The sequence below is a fragment of the Polypterus senegalus genome, chromosome 4 (genome assembly GCF_016835505.1).
Source record: "Polypterus senegalus isolate Bchr_013 chromosome 4, ASM1683550v1, whole genome shotgun sequence".
In the NCBI taxonomy this organism is placed as follows: domain Eukaryota; kingdom Metazoa; phylum Chordata; class Cladistia; order Polypteriformes; family Polypteridae; genus Polypterus; species Polypterus senegalus.
Window position 1 is genome coordinate 50,486,079 of NC_053157.1, and position 16,935 is coordinate 50,503,013.

The following is a 16,935-nucleotide window of genomic DNA, read 5'->3' on the forward strand; positions in this document are numbered from 1 at the left end:
TGTACTGAAACTTCAGCATTGAGTTTTTAAACTAGATTTATTTTAGTATCAACTTTTATGTTCATTATTTTTTACTGTCGTTTTTTTTAATTTACTTGTTAGCGCATTGTCTCTTTACCGTTAATGTTATTGTGACAGGTGAAACTAGTGACATCACCCGTATTTCCTGTTTAATTTGGTGGCGCATGGCTGCTTTGGTATCCCTCAATGAATACTCCAAACAAAGAAATGCTTAGCGTTAGCTTAATTTCCAAGTAGGTCATAGTGTTAGCTTTCTATGGCCTTCATTTTGGTTCTGTCTCTTGATCAACATTGTTATCTTTGATCTTTGTTTCTTTTCATTTTGACTTTCTTTCTTTTTTATTTTTACCTCCAGGTTTTTCCTGACTTTGTCTTTTGGCTCTATGATCATCTACTTGTTAATTCCTTGCTCACAATTATCACCGAGCACCTGGTTTGCTTACTTTAGGTTTTGCCCTTTACACACACAAAAAAAAATCTTGTTTTTCTTGCCTTGTCTGTTCTATTTTTGATTGCTTCTTCATTTTATAAAAAATAAATTGAAAAAGAAGACTATCTGCTATCTGTGGATTCTATTCCCTTGAATTTGCTTATCCGCAGTTATAAAAGTGTAACTCATTTCGCAACACCCATGGTTTACTTGTGCCTATTTGTGGCCATGTGCAACAAAAAAAACTCAGAGAGGCTTATTGCACAGCAGAAAAAAGTCAGATTGAGCAATAAGAGGTCTGTGATGCCCTTAGATGTCGGACTTGCACCCACGCTACACTGACTGTATCAATGCATGTTGTGGTACATGGCCGGCTTGTCATCCTGGCCAATACCCCCAGGCTGCCAGATGGAGCCCTCCCTGCAGTATGGAGGTTCCCCGAAGACCAGCAGGGAGTCATGGACTTTGTAGTTTTTATCCTAAGCCCTGCTGGGTACCACAGGGGCCGCAAAAGGGAGCTGCAGGGAGGACCAATGTCTTCTTTGTGCCCTATAACCCGGAAATGCGTCAAAGGAAGAGCGACATGCTTCCGGGGTGAAGAAGATCTTGTACCTGACCCAAGAGTGATATTGAATCACATGGACTGGGGATTGGGAACACTTCTGGGTCAGGGGGTATAAAAAGACTTTGGGAACTCCCAGATAACGAGCTGAGCTGGGTGGAAGGGTGGCAACGCGTCTGGGAGTGGATGATTGTATTATTGTATTTTATTATTATAAAATTATTATTATTGTTATTGATTGTATGAGTATAGTGGAGGAGAGGGTGATCTGTGCACTGTGGCGATTTAATAAAGTCAATTATTGTAATTGTACCTGGTGTCTGGAGTCGTGGACAGGGGTTCAAGAGAGTGATAGCGCCCCCTATCTGTCACAATGTCTACCCGGCAACAAGAGGAGTGGAAAACTGTTGAACCCCAGAGGTCTCCTGACAAAGTGGAAAAGGGCCATAAAAACATAAAGGCGGCCAGGGAATTCTCCTCAGCGGAGAAAGGGGTGGAGTCAGAAGTGCCCAGGTGCTTCAAGTCCTGACGAGAGAGACTACCAAGGGGACCGCGGCTGTGCTACAAATGCCGCAGGCCGGGCCATGAGTGGAGAGGTTGTCCTAGGAGGGCAGGAGATCAAAGTTTTTATTCTTACAATGTTCCTTCTAGGTTTGCACGGGAGTGTCGACAGAATCGCCGAGGTCTGACTGTTGGATCACCTTGGGGGAAGATGTCCCTCGAGGGACAGGACGCTCTAAACCATGGTTTTTCGCTGGGAGAGGAGTACTGTGGTACATGGCCGGCTTGTCATCCCAGCCAATACCCCCAGTCCACCAGATGGAGCCCTCCTTGCAGTATGGAGGTGCCTCGAAGACCAGCAGGGAGTCATGGACTTTGTAGTTTTTATCCTCAGCCCTGCTGGGTACCACAGGGGCTGCAAGAGGGAGCTGCAGGGAGGACCAAAGACTTCTTTGTGCCCTATAACCCGGAAGTGCGTCAAAGGAAGAGCGACGTGCTTCCGGGGTGAAGAAGAAGGACTTGCACCTGACCCGGAAGTGATATTGAATCACATGGACTAGCGATTGGGAAAACTTCCGGGTCAGGGGGTATAAAAGGACTTTGGGAACTCCCAGATGACGAGCTGAGCTGGTTGGAAGGGTGGCAACGCGTCTGGGAGTGGAGGATTGTATTATTGTATTTGCTATTGATTGTATGAGTATAGTGGAGAAGAGGGTGCTTTGTGCACTGTGGCGATTTAATAAAGTCAATTATTGGACTTATACCTGGTGTCTGGAGTCGTGGACAGGGGTTCAAGGGAGCGATAGTGCCCCCTATCTGTCACAATGTCTACCCGGCAACAAGAGGAGTGGAAAACTGTTGAACCCCAGCAGTGATTAGTATCCAACTTGCAGTTTCTCCCCACCAATGAGGGATTCCCTGTAAATATGGATCATAAGCTCTTAATGATTAAGCCCCTGCCTTGTATGCACACTACCCACTACTACTACTGATTGGATGGCTTAGTGAGGTCCTCAAATCAGCCTGCTGTGGTTGTTTGCTGCCTGTGCTAGAGCATGTAGAAAATGATTAAAGTTGAATATACAGGAATTAAGACTCATAACAAGGTTTTTGTAGATGAACCTGTGTGTGCATCATTACTACGCCTATAATTTATACTTCATGCTGCCTCTGTTACTTATTATCTATCTGCTACTTATTATTTATGTTTATCTTTATACATTGGTTTTGTCATTTGGTGTGGACAGCAAAGAAAAAAATTTCATTGTACAGGGAAACACATTTCCTTACTGTGCACATGACAATAAACTTGAACTTGATTACTTGATCACTATAAGGGTGAGATTGGAGGGCTGGCACATCAGCCCAATCCCATCTCCCCTTGTTCATCTTTCCACCGGGCCAACATCTTACTGGAACCAGACGCCATTTTTTCCATAGAATCTATGCTTCAGTATCCACAGTTTCTTTACTTGGGTTTTCAGGAACATAACCTGAAAACAAGAATTGACTTAAAATAAATACAGAATTGAAAATTAATTAATAAACAACACCATAGTATATAAATAAAATACATACAGAACAAAACCACAAACAACATTAATGACATTATATGAAACAGTGTATTAAAATAATAAGAGAAAGATAAGATAAACAAAAAATAAACTTGAGCTAGGGAAAAGACATTGGATGAAACATAACATTCCTGAAATTTAGTATCATTGGCAAATCTGAGATAATTTAAAAGTCAATGAATGAACAGTTTAAAAAGCCAAAAACCTGCAAAATATTTGGTTTTGTTTGTGCTGCATTGCATTTCTTTATTATTTTTTCTTAGCATATTTTGAATTTTATAAGTTTTGGAATTTTTTTTTACTGAAATAAATTTACTAAAGAAATATTTTGCTACTTTTGGTCAGGGTTTCTTTAAAAATTATTTCTTTCTCCCTTTACATACCTTTTTTGAAATTTCAGGACATTTTTTGTATGCATGTTTCAAATTAATAACAATCAGAAATGATAAATGGCTGTTAGTGGGGAATGTCATTGACGCAAAGTTGACCAAAAAGATTCTTTCTATATTTTAGTAATAAAAAAACGGTTAAGGAGAAGATTAAGGGTGAGACTATAGATACAGTATATATATAATATATAAACAAAATGAAATAGTGAATATTCTGTGTGCATATGTTTTTGTTTTATGTACACTGATCAAAAAAATTAAAGGAACACTTTGAAAACACATCAGATCTCAATGGGGAGAAAAATCCTGCTGGATATCTCTACTGATATGGACTGGTAATATGTTAGGAACAAAAGGATGCCACATCGTTTGATGAAAATGAAAATTATCAACCTACAGAGGGCTGAATTCAAAGACACCCTGAAAATCAAAGTGAAAAAATGATACGCCGGGCTTGTTAATTTTGCCAAAACTTAATTGCAGCAACTCCAAATCGTACTTAGTAGTTTGTATGGCTCCCACGTGCTTGTAACAATGTCAGGGCATGCTCCTAATGAGACGACGGATGGTGTCCTCCCAGATCTGGACCAGGGCATCACTGAGCTCCTGGATGGTCTGCGGTGCAACCTGGCGGCGTCGGACCGAAACATAATGTCCCAGAGCTGTTCTATTGGATTTAGGTCAGGTGAGCGTGGGGGCCAGTCAATGGTATCAATTCCTTCATCCTCCAGTAACTGCCTGCATACTCTCCCCACATGAGGCCAGGCATTGTCGTGCACCAGGAGGAACCCAGGACATACTGCATCAGCATAGGGTCTGACAATAGGTCCAAGGTTTTCATCCTGAAACCTAATGGCAGTCAAGGTGCCATTGTCTAGCCTGTAGAGGTCTGTGTGTCTCTCCTTGGATATGCCTCCCTAGACCATCACTGACCCACCACCAACCCAGTCATGCTGAACGATGTTACAGGCAGCATAACATTCTCTGCGGCCTTTCGAGACCCTTTCACGTCTGTCACATGTGCTTAGGGTGAACCTGCTCTCATCTGTGAAAATCACAGGGTGCCAGTGGTGGTCCTGCCAATTCTGGTATTCTATGGCAAATGCCAGTCGAGCTCTACGGTGCCGGGCAGTGAGCACAGGTCTCACTAGAGGAAGTTGGGCCCTCGGGCCACCCTCATGAAATCTGTTTCTGATTGTTTCGTCAGAGACATTCACACCAGTGGCCTGTTGGAGGCCATTTTGTAGGGCTCTGGCAGTGCTCATCCTATTCCTCCTTGCCCAAAGAAGCAGATACTGGTCCTACTGATGGGATAAGGACCTTCTATGGCCCTGTCCAGCTCTCCTAGAGTAACTGCCTGTCTCCTGGAATCTCCTCCATGCCCTTGAGACTGTGCTGGGAGACACAGCAATCCTTCTGGCAATTTCATGTATTGATGTGCCATCCTGGAGAAGCTGGACTACCTGTGCAACCTCTGTAGGGTCCAGGTATTGTCTCATGCTAGCAGTAGTGACACTGACCGTAGCCAAATGCAAAACTAGTGAAAAAACAGTCAGAAAAGATGAGGAGGGAAAAATGTCAGTGGCCTCCACCTGTTAAACCATTCCTGTTTTGGGGGATGTCTCATTGTTGCCCCTCTAGTGCACCTGTGGTTTATTTCATTAACACAAAAGCAGCTGAAACTGATTAACAACCCCTTCTGCTACTTAACTGACCAGATCAATATCCCAGAGGTTTCATTGACTTGATGCTATACTCTGATTAAAAAGTGTTCCTTTAATTTTTTGAGCAGTTTATAAAGAAGGTGATCAGTATCTACATAAACTGTTAAAGATGTGCTTAGTGATTAGGAGACAGTAGAGAATGAAGTGTGAGTAGAAATTAAAAATTAGAAATTAAATAAATAGAAAAAACTGGAGAGAGTGTTTAAAGGAGTCAGTGATTACATATTGTCACAAACTCTACTCTGAGTCATAACAAGGTTTTGGGCAGCCACCCATGTATTTGGTATTTTGGTTGCAAAAATATATACAGCACTGATGTGCACAAAACCAAGTCCAAACAGAACTGAGGGGATAGGGAAAAGGTGGAGACTTTTAAAGGGGAAGACAGGAAGTGAGGTCAAAGTGGTCCGGCTCATAAGGGTTTTCAACCATAGGCTCAAGCCTGGATGTGACATCATAGGGGCCGGAGCCGGCAAGGTCTTCTTCCATAGGCTCGCACCCGGAAATAACGTCAAGAGGGCCAGGTGAGATCTCCCGTGAATGGTCTACAGGCTGCCTCTCATGTGCACGTGTGTGACAATATATACTGTAATCTCTTAAATGCATACATTTCAGAAATCACTGGCCAATGACTAGAGGCTAGCAAATGTCCTATTCTATAAAAAAATGTGATTGGACTAATCCTAGTTACTATAGGCTTAACACTAGAATTACCAGAGCCTACGAAAAAACTTGTAGATCCGTCCCACCTTAAATCGCTTCGCACTTCTCCGTCAGCATCTTTTGTTCTGTAAATGTGTGGATAACCAGCAAACACGGTGAATGTAAGGACGGTGCATGTGCCCAAAACATGGACATTTATATGTTACTTGCATAAAAGCCAAATCAAATGTTATTTACCTATTTACCTTTATTTATTTACTTACTTCCTGCAGCGTAAAGTCACAAGTAGAGTGCAGAGCTTCCCATATACATATACAAATTACAGCGATGGCAAAAGGGCAACATGCATTCTTGCTCCAATGTAGAACCGTTGTCATGATCTGAGTTGAGCTCTGTTATAGTGTGTCTATGTGAAAACAGCAGTGTCAAATGCAGCGGATTTGGTTGGGATCGTGAATGAGGCTGAGACAATAAAACTGAATAAAGAATAAAAAAAAAGCTAACCTTTACAAGTATCATAAATTACACTGGCTGTTACAGACTGGAATCAAATGTATGTTTGTGTTCTAAAATAGTAAGAACAGAAGCAGCTCACTTCTCAGAACAGACTCATCCAGGATCGAATCTGTGAAGTTTTGATTAACAGTCAACACCGTTGCGCCACCAAAGCAGTCATAGCAAATGTCTGTCAATGTCGCACACTAACGCAGATTCTTTTTCTGCAGTTATATTTTTGAATAAAAGCGCATTTGTTCTGTTACATTTGTACCTTTTGTGAAAGTGTTTCTTTGATATTTGGAATTCAGGCTTCACACATTATACACTTCATGTTTAGATTTTGTCAATTATTACTAAAACATGAAAAACATTTCTGTTTTAACGATATGTTTACATAGATCATTGTAGATACAGAACACACATGAAATGCAAGTGTTCCAAATAATGATATAGTATTTATAAAAGGTGTCATTTTGCTTGACTTCTCACTCTATACAACTTTAAGCAACTGACATGCTGGTAAACAGACTTGAGCTGAGAAAACTGTGTGGTAGTGGAAGGATGTGATAGCAGGCCTCTTGCTTTTTGCTGCTTATCCACATATTTACATAACAAAAGACGCTGACAGAGAAGTGCGAAGCAATTTAAGGTGGAAAGTATCTATGAGTTTTTTCGTAGGCTCTGGTAATTCTAGTGTTAACATGTATCATGGCTAAATTAATTAATGTAACCTATAAAAATGTGTTTACAATTGTGAAGGTTATTTACACAATGGATTCCATCTTTTACTTTAAAATAAGGTTGCACTGAAAAACATGAGATGTGAAATAAATCACTTATGTCGAAGGATTACTGTGTGTAAAGACAATATCCAGGAGATGGTAGAGTGAAACAAGAATCATAATCAGAAGGGGAAACTAAATCAGTGGCAAAAATTACAAATGATTAGGTAAGCAAAACAAGAGGGTAGTACAAGAATCAGAAGTCGAAGTCAAAAAGGGAATCAAAGACTGAGAGTGAAACCTGATGCTAGGACCTCCTTGTTAAAATGGCTAACTACATTAGAACTGCATTTCAAGAGGTTTTATCCACTAGGGGGTAATGTATAATGTGATCAGCATCATATTTCCAATGTCTTATCCCGTGACATAATTAATGTGATGATCGTGGTCATGTGACGCATCCTACCGCCTCACTTTAGCAAAGAAACAGAACAGGGATAAAACAAAACAGTGTCTCTCTCTCTCTCTCTCACACACACACACATACACACACACACACACGCACACGCCGGTCAGGTCAGCTATGAATTACAAGATGCCCAGTGTTTAGGCTGTGCTGGAGTACCATTGTACTGAGCATCACATGGGTATCATCTGATCAAAGTGTTATAAGTAAGGTTAGCATTAATTAAAATGCATTAAACTGGCAGACCTAACATTTAAGAGTAGTATATTTGAAACAATAAATGGAAAATGATGGAAAAAATATTTATTGATTCTCCAATTTTATTTATTTTATGGTGATGATAATTCAGGCCAAAGGGGATTAATTAAGTAATATTAAATGTTCAGAGTAAAGTAACATTGTCCCTAGAAGGTTATCATGGAACTTACAGTTCACGTCTTAGGTAAGCCTGAAGTGGCAAGTGAAGCAGGACCTACAGATAAGAAGTCATTGTCATTAAAAAAGGTCACTCTCATGCCTGTGATTTCATACAGCTAGATATTAACTGCTAACTCAGTGAACTACTGCATTCCACGCAGTAATTCTTGTTATATTTCATGTGTAAGTTGAAAATAATAAAAAGAGACAGCGAAGCATTTTTTGTACTTCTTTTTTTTTATTAGAAAAAGCTTTTCTGTGCAACTTTTTTTGCAAAAGCCTTTACGCAATAATAAATTAAAAGGAATCAAACAGTGCATCAAGTGAAAATGTTGGTATTGAGGTATAATCAATTAAACTGTAAAATCTGTATTACTGCTTTTAATACTTTTTTGTAAAGTGACTTTTAAATTTGTTGACAGTTTAGAATTAATGTCAAAAGCTATGACACAGATCCTTTCCTGCTAGTTTCTAGCATGTAGTTCACAGATGCCTAATTTTACCTTGCATTGTATAAGGGTGACATTAAATTTAAACCACATAAATTTAGAAGTGAACAGTTTCCTCTTATTAACTGATATTACTTTTACTTACTCCTCTATTGTCTGCTTTAACATTTTTGTTATGTCCTAGAGAAATTTGGATCCTGCATAAATGATTAGTTTGTTAATCAACTTTAGTTGTCTATAAAGAAAGTTATAATTTACATTACCCTGCTTAGGACAGTATTGCCTTCTGAGTTACCTGTAAATCTAAAACGTCAGGATCTGGCAGTGGTTGTTACTTTTTCTGTACTCTTTATCAAGAATTTGGGTTAGTAAGTTTTTTTTTTATTTCTAGGCATTACAAGATATCAGCATAGAGCATGCACATTAGGGCATTGAATCCTCCTTATTTGACACTGGAAACGCAGTGAGTGGCGCCTTTTGGCTTGGCGTTTTTAAATCTTTAATTATTTCATCAGTGTGTATGTCATGCTCAGGTCTTTACTTGACTTTTTCTAAACAGCTGCGCAGCAAGTGCTAGTGTAATTGTAACTTTAACTTCCTACTCAGAAAATGTAATTGATATTATTTTTCCTTGGTTTTATTACATCAAATAACCATTTACTAACACAAACAACAGCTTTGAATGTTGGTACCCAGGTGTAAATTGTTGTATCTCTCTCCTCCGGCATGAACTTGACCACATTTGCATAGCCTTTTCACCTTGGAAAATTCACTGTAGCAACTGCTATCGAGATTAATGCATGTTGCTACCAGAAAATGAACTCCAGGCTCTCTCTCTCTATCAGTCTCCTCCAGACAACTATACAACAATCACAGAACAGATATTACTAGTAAATGTTTGGATTTTTTCAGTACAAGTGATACAAATGACAATAGCATAATCTGAAAACTATCAGTGGTACAGTTACTTCGCTTCACTCACCACCCCCCCGGCCTGTGCTACGCACCAGCCACTTCGCATCTCTGCTGCTCGCGTTGTGAATAGGGGAGCTGAACACACCCCAAGGAGATGCTCCTCCGAAACCCCCTCCTAAACAGTGATACAATGGGAAACAAATAGTTTTTTTTACCTCTTCTTTGCTTGATCAGCTGCTGAGTTGCTGCTGCTGCTGCCATGCCGCATGATCTGCATCTCGTGCAGCACTTCAAACATTTAAAAGCCTGTACAGCAGCTGTCCTTTTGTCTCACTGCCTTGTCTCTCTTCTCCCCCAGACATCCTCTGCTCCTGTTGGGGGTCCCCTATGAAGAGGAAAATGTTCTATTCTTTTAATTGTCCCTTCCGACTTCAAACGGAGCTCGATTCACTCCTGAAAGAGACTTATGTTTGTTTGAAGTGTTTGAATAATGTTTCTGTCTCTAAAATCTACTGTGTATCTGTGCAGCTCTGTGACCCAAGTGTGACAGCGTATGTGGATTTCACTCACATATTTCACTTTCACCAAACAACAAATCTTTTAATTCTTGTGGATTTCACCTTTTCCTTCCTTTTCATTGGGAAGAAACACTACAAGCAGGCATCAACATGTTTAAAAAAGCCTGCTTGTATGTTCCTCACATGTTTTCTGTCCATCTCTCTAGCCTGTGCCTTCCATTTGTCATTTGTCCATCTCTCTTCCAGTGTCTCTTTTTCAACTGAATTGCATGGCTTTGAAATACATTTCACAGACTATATTGGCACTGTGGAGGATGGCCGGCCATTTAATACCCCAAAGCCGCCAGGTGGAGCCCTCCTTGCAGTATGGAGGTCCCCAGAAGTCCAGCAGGGCATCATGGACAATGTAGTTTTTATGAGCAGCCCTGCTGGATGCCATGGGGGAATAATGGATATTTTCCCTACGCCCCGGAAGGAGACGTGGACAAGAGGAATGACGTGCTTCCGGGGTGAAGAAAATAACTTTTACCTGACCCGGAAGTGATTGAGAGTCGCATGGACTGGGGACTAGGAACACTTCTGGGTCAGGAGATATAAAAGGACTGTGGGAGCTCCTGAGCTGGGTGGAAGGGTGGCAACGCGTCTGGGAGCTGGAGGATTGTTTATTGATTGTGTATTGTTAATTTATGAGTATAGTGGTGGAGAGTGTGCTTTGTGCACTGTGGAGATTGAATAAAGTCAATATTTGGACTTTTATCTGGTGTCTGGAGTCATGGACAGGGGTTCAAGGGAGCGAGAGCGCCCCCTGTCTACCATAGCACAAAATAACCTTCTTGCTACATTCCATCTTTTGACAATGTAATCTGTGAATATTCTAAAAAATCTTGTTCAATGTTCTTAGAGAAATGGCGTGTACCTAGTTCTTATGGTACTTTAACAAGTATACTACACATAACTACAAATGACAAACATAATTGGAGAGACGGTTACATTTAACATATTCTAAGTGGATGGTGGTCACTTAGTGATCCTTAATTTCTTCCGCAGAAGAAATGAGGAAAGTTAACAAGATATATTCTTTCTTATTTTGTTTGTTATATTACTGACATAGTTATTGTTGCGACCAAATATCCCAGGGCCCTAGCAGTGTGTATCATAGCCCCACGTTACATTATGAATCTAAAGCAGTTATAACATTTTCTAACTAAGGTGTGTGGATATACAGTATGTGCCCACCATTTGATGTCTAATCCCTTTTTATGAATTATAACAGTTATAACACAAATCAGATGCTATTGTAGTGTTTCCAGATCTCTTGCTGTGATTATTATAATTGATCTCTATTAGTCTTATTGCATTAGAGAGAAAACATTCCACTATATTCTGTCCTCCCTATCTTCATTTGGGATACTCTATTTCCCCTTTGGTTAACAATTCAATATAATTTGTTGTGAATTATAAATACCCTTGTACCTCTGTGCCCTTCTTATAATACTTTAAAATATTTTTTTCCTAAACTGGCTATACATGCCTTGTCCAACCTAGTGGTCTGTAGATAGAGTCTTTCGTTTTGATTGCTTTGTAGATCCCTCCATTACAAAGCAAATGAGATGCATACATGGTGACTTTTTACATCAGCAGAGCAGCACTTCACATTTGCTACGTGTGTATTAGTCAACCATGAGAATCTTGTGTCCAACAGCTGTTATCTCATTTTCCACCTTAGTCCATAACCTCTTTGCCTCCTTTACTTATGTCTGCACAACCATATCATGCCATCAAGTTTACTTAGCTGAACTTACAATCTTCTTTTCTGTGGTTTTTCCATTCTGGGTGAATTCTTCACCAGCTGTTATCAGGTACGTGCAGCAGACCAAGAGTCATTGGTATAGTCGCGTTGAATTGTCGTAGAACACCACCTTTTCTTCACTGATAAAGCACCACCACTGAGTTAGAGAGGTTTGCACAACCACTAAATTAAGTGGTCAAACTAAAACACTTGCTTTACTACTAGAGTTGAAGGGTGGAGGGTAGAGCAAATACATAACATAAAACAATGCCTTATCAGTCATATGTATAATAGGGAACAGAACACTATTGGTGAAAATCCTAGACTCTCAGTTCCTAGTCTCATACCATACATTGTGAATGACCACTAGATAAACCAATGTTGCAGGTTGTTACATTTTAACCAGATTAGTTAAAATGTTTCTTTAGTCTTATAATGCACTAGAAAAAAGAAAACACACACATTGCATTTGTTTGCACCTCACAATTATTTTATTCAAGGCTCTGTTCCTCTTCTTTTTTTTTTTTTGCTTATCATTTGAACATTTTATTATACAGCATATCAAACCCTTACGTTTGGACAATTAATCAGCTTGCACACAACCAGATAATTACTGCTCATGATTCTATTTTGATAGGCAAACATATACCACCTAGTCGTCTAATTACTTCATATCTGTTTCATGCAACTTTTTATTTCCAGTATCTCATGTGTTTCATCCTTTGGCCACAAAACATTTGTTGAATCTGCTGGGGGAATAAAATATGAATATAGAAGTTTGCAGTTACAAATTTGTTATACATATAATACTGGCATTTATTAGAACTCAGGCCTTACTATTTTTTTACTAATCACTGCAAGCTGCTTTTTACCCCATGTGCTAAACTTCACTGAAATGCAGTAGGGTCAGTAGATCATTGCCTTATTTAACACTGCATTTGTTTTCAGCTTAAACATTTGACCTATGCCTGGTACCAATGACAGGCTCTGTCCAGCATGCATCTTGAACATTTGTTTGATGCTATATTAATTATGCATCAATATGGAAAATATTATTACCACTTTTTAAAATTTACTTGCTCGAGCATTTCTAAAAATTCACATGTATTACTATTTACCTGTAGGCATCATGTCTAAAATATATGATCTCTTGGTACTATTTGGGGTGTCCCCCCTCCTTTGGGATCTACTTTAAATTACTAATTAGTCCGCTAAATGAACAAAGAAGCATGTACGTTTCATAGACACATCTATAAAGACATACATATAATGACATATGAGGCCATCTGCTACCTCAAACCCAGAAACAGATATTTTAATCTTCCTCAGACCCCTTTATCATGTCAACAAAAATACTCTTTTTTCATCTCTAACTAGATTTTATCCCAGTTCATTCCCAAGTAGCTTATTTGGCTAAAGTAGAAGTACATTATTTCATAAAAAAGACAACGTACTGGAGAAAAACGGCTTTTCATAAACCACAGCTTCTACCGTCCCTTTGTAATAGTGGCCTTCCATCTTTGCATTCATTCATGCACATTTAGGAATTGCTTCATCCATTCACACAACACCATATATTCTCATACTCACTTAAATTTCTTTTAAAATTGCACTTCATTCACAGAGATCTCTTTCACATCTTTGCACACACTCACTCAAGGTTGTGTTTTTTTTCATAAGTACAGTATTTGCCATTCAATGCATTTACACATTCCTTGCCGTTCATGGTTATATTTATTTATCAGAACAAACACCAATTAGCCTGTCATGGCGCAAGCTGCTGTTAACTTCATCAAATTGGAAAAAATTTCCAGCTGAATTACATATGGCACTGGTCTCCAGATCAAGGAGACTCTGTGGCAAACCAATTCGGCAACAACAATGATAGAAAGATCCTCCTTGGTGATCCAGTTCTCCAACAATAAAGACTAACTCCAACCATCGGGAAAACACATGGCATGATTCCATTGCAAGAAAGCATTCGCATAAAAAAGCTACGCAGTCTCAGAGAATAATACAACTCAACACAAAAAAAATATATATATCTATTTAAGCTTGAACCTTCACTTTCCATCGCCGGGTAAGAGTGCTAACCACTGTGCCACCACATGCTCCACTGTAATAGTTCCTCAAATACACAACTTCCACACACAGACATTGGGCACATTCATATTATTGCAAGAAGTTGTCTCACTTGCTGCTTATCCCTATCCAAAGAACATTTTTCCTTAAAACTTGATCGTGGTTTGTAAGAAAAATGTTTTGCACATTGAAAACATTGTTTAAAAATAAGTGAAACCATTTTCATTTTACCAAATTCTTTAACCCAAAATATTTTTATAAGATCAGATTTCTTTCTGTCATGTGAGAAGTCTCATTTTAAATCCAGATACTGTAGATCCAATGGATACCTTCCTAAAGCATGACCAGTACACACAGTAAGTTAATGTATGCATTTTAAACCAAACTTAGAGACATACTTCTCATTGCAAGGTTAAAACCAATTATTATTATTTGTTCTTTTTACAGTTTAAGTCAGAGCTCTTTATATTTTTTTCTTTATTTGTGTACACTGTCTTCTCTTTCATTTTCAACAATTGCTTATAAAGACAGTGTTAATATAGTGGTACCTTGAGATACAAGTGCCCCAACGTACGAGTTTTTTGAGATATGAGCCGTCACTAGGTCGATTTTTTGCCTTGAGTTACGAGCCAAAATTTGAAATACGAGCCTTCAAAGAGCTTGTCGCCCCACATTCTGAGGAACTGACGACGGAGGAGTTGACAGAACTACAGATGAGGCAACATATGGAGGTTCTGCAGGAGATTGGTATCGCGGCGGAGGTTATCTCTTAAAGTGAGATAAAGGAAGTGTTTGCAATGTGGGAAAGAGTTTTGAACTGTAAAGAAAAGAAACCCTGGAAAAGTTGAAACTGATCGTGCAGCTGCGCTATTTAATGACACTTGCCTATCTCAAGGGGAGGACTAAACAAAGCTCCTTGGATAGGTTTCTATTGAAACACCTTCAGAATGAAAGTGACGAAAGCGTGGCAAAAAAGAAAAAAACTAGTCAAGAAGAAAATTAAGTTAAGCAAAAGTGAAGTGAAAGAAAAAAACATTACAATATGCTAATCGGCTTCGCCAACATCTGTTTATTTCTTTAGATTCTCTTTTATGTATTAGGTTTTATTTTGTTTGTATACAATATTTGTTCATTATAAATACATTTTTCTTATGTTGAAAACACTTAACAAAAAATTGGGATGGTTTTTTCGGGGCTAGCACGAATTAATCTCATTTCAATGGGGAAAATTGATTTGAGATACGAGCATTTTGACTTATGAGCTCGGTCGCGGAACGAATTAAACTCGTATCTCAAGGTACCAATGTACAAGCTTGTAATTTAAGACATACTTACCAGATAACTTCAATAGCTTCTTAGTTTCTGTTTGTTTTTAGTTTCCTGAAGGAAAAAACATATTAACATTTTAACACATGTTTTACAGCACATATCATTTTTGGGGGGCTGCATTAACCTTTTTTTTCTTTACAGCTTAGAACTGCTACATGAATGACAGAGTGTGACAGCAACAGCTGCGCAGCTCATAAACTGTACTTTTAACGGGTAGACCAGTCAAGTATTTTGGATTATATTAGGCTGCTATTATGCCAGTACTTAGTGTCAAAAAGCTTTTCTACAATTCTTCTAGTGAGCACAGAGAGATTTTATGGGCTTCATTGGCACTGAAGCTGTTTATTTTTAAGTGATTGACTGCCAGCACCTGCTGCACGGGTGTCTTGTCTTTCAACAAGGTAACATAAAGCATGCCTGCTTGCACATTTCACATATCTGCCTACTCTCAATTTTCTCAGTTTCTCGTAACTTTTCTAACTTATTTTTTAATGGTTAACAGTGTAACATAGTTTGTGAATAACAGTGTTCCCCAATACAGCACTTATTTTCTAGCAGGCTTTGGATATCCATAAGGCAGCCAATTCTTTTTTCCCCAACTGCCTTCCTCCACCATTTCGCAATGGAGATCCCAGTTCAGCTTAATCGTTTTTGCTGAACTAAGATGATGAGCCAATACCCATCCCTTTTGTAACAAATTAGGACCAAGATTAAGGAGGCCTTTTTGACTGAAGAGGGAATAGGTCTGGCCAGAGGAGGGCTCTGAGTCCCTATCTTTCCACGGCTTCAGCAAGTTCTTGTGGTATACCCGTTCACCTGGCCAACTATTGAATTGTTTAACCAAATAATAAACAAGCCCCTTCATTTGCTTAAATTCGCAAGGGCCCTGTCAATTGGCCAATAATTTAGAGTGGGAGGTGGGCACGAGGAACATGACTCGAACCCCCAGAAGGAATTCCTGTAGTGTTGTGTCCTGGTTATAGTAGCCTGTGCTAGTGCTGACTGAACCTTGTCTATGTGCTCTATTAATAAAGGTTGGATTTTATTGAATCTATTACATAATTTTGCAATATATTCTAATATGTTGGTGGTTCAGGATGTCCAGTATGCCCCGGGGCTGTCGTCCATATAATAATTCAAAAGGGGAAAATCCCATGGATGCCTGAGAGACTTTCCGATAGGCTAATAATATAATGTGAAGTAACTGATCCCAATTCATTCCATCCTCGCTGACCACATTACACAACATCTGATTAACTGTGTGATTAAATCCCTCAACCAGACAGTGTGTCGGGGGGTGGTAGACAGAGGTCTTTAGATGTTGTGCTTTGAGTAACTTAGCCACTTTCCTGAACATCTCCGAAGTAAATGGCTACACCTGATCTGCTAAGCTCTCCTTGGGTATGCCAACTCGCGCAAAGACCCCTACAAGTTCCCGTGCAATACTTTTTGAATAAGCTGAACACAAAGGGACAGTTTCATAATACCAGATAGCATAGTCCATGTAGAGTAAAATATATTCATGTCCTTTAGTTGAGGGTTCTAGGGGACCTACGAGATTGACTCCGATTTGTCCAAAAGGCATATCATTAAGGGGAAGAGGAACTAGAGGAGGATGGTCTCTCCTAGAAATCTATCACAGCAGAAATTCCTGGCAAGAGTTACAGAAGTGATGGACCTCCTTATTTATTCCAGGCCAATAGAATTGGAGCACTAGAGTTTTTTCGGCCCCTAAGTGGGCTCCAAAGAGGTGAGTGTGTGCCAGTTCACAGACCTGCCGCCGATAAGTCTGTGGCACTAGCAATAGTGACTGCACCTCACCCTCATTTTCAGCTACATGGTATTGAAGGTTGGTGTTGAGTACAAAGTGGGGTCCTTGTGGCATG